Source organism: Eimeria mitis, genomic scaffold, assembly GCF_000499745.2.
Source record: "Eimeria mitis Houghton genomic scaffold, Emh_scaff461, whole genome shotgun sequence".
Taxonomy (NCBI): domain Eukaryota; phylum Apicomplexa; class Conoidasida; order Eucoccidiorida; family Eimeriidae; genus Eimeria; species Eimeria mitis.
In genome coordinates, this window is record NW_013572918.1 from 11,360 (window position 1) to 12,677 (window position 1,318).

Below are 1,318 nucleotides of genomic sequence, written 5' to 3' on the forward strand. Positions count from 1 at the left end.
AAAGTAATAGCATCTTCGGAGAAAGACTTGTGATCTGTCTTCACAGCAGGCCCGGCCAAAACGTTGTATACGCTTATTTTCATAATTCATTACCTTAAGCATTCATTCATATATATAATTCACTTATCTTCAAGATAATTTATATTTTTACTTTAGTCATCCTTGGTAGAGTTCTCGATCAATTCAAGTTACTGCACGCTGTCCTTGAGGATGTTTTGCAGTGCGCTCAGCTGAAGTATACCACTGGCGTCGTTGTTTCAAACTTTAAGGGTGCCAGCTCCATGAGTATAAGAGAAGGGTAGCCTGTGAACTAAAATGTTTAGAACGCTCGTAGGCGTAGCTTTTTCAGACAGCAGCTGAAGCTGAAGTCAGGCGGTCAGGAACAATGTTGCGAGGGTCTTTGGTCCTTTTCGAGGACCATCATGCACTGTAATAAAGTCATAAATTTTATACAATTGCTTCTACAAACGCACCTGATGAGCTCCCCTCCAGTCCCGAGGCGGCCTCGGCTCAGAACTACAACGGCCTGGGGCTGATGGTGCATAGAGGAGGCAACCTGTCATGGGTTGCCATGCTGAGAGGGAACCTGCCGTGCAAGCGTGGAAAATTACCCTTTGCTGCAATCACGAACACTCTATACTATTGTTAAACATCTCCCTGGCCCTCAATACCATGCAGCAGGAAAGGAGAAACACATGTACGAACATCGCGCACGTGAAGTTACATTTCGCTATTCTTTAGACGGGTGACTGTTTTCCCACAATATGCTTTAACAGGGCGAGAGTCAAACTGCCATTACTGCATTACATATATTCCTACATTCCGCTGCACTATCACATTACTTTACCTCTAAATAAAATGTTATTTTATTCGCTGCTGGTTGCTGCTGGCTGTTTTCAATCAGACGGCACTTGCAAACGATTTGTATGTGTATGTTTTGGGTTCCTCTTCACCATAGCTCAGCAGGTGAAGCAGAACCAAGAAGGCCGTATTTCGTTTGTTTCTACTCACAAATGAAATGTTTCTGATAACGCAGTTGCGCTGGACAGTTTCATACGAGTAAGTAGAGTAATCTTATCGTGTAGTGGAATCAAAGAATATAAGTGATGTAATAGTGGGGGAGGTGGTATGCGCAACAAAGTTTCAGTTGGCCGAGAATTTCACAGCTGATAGATCAGCGGCACTGTAATGGGTATCGGCTTATTGTATAGAAGAAAACAACAGATGAACGATTGTGAAGGGTTTGAACTTGCATATATATATATATATATATATATATATATATATATATATATATATATATATATATATATATATA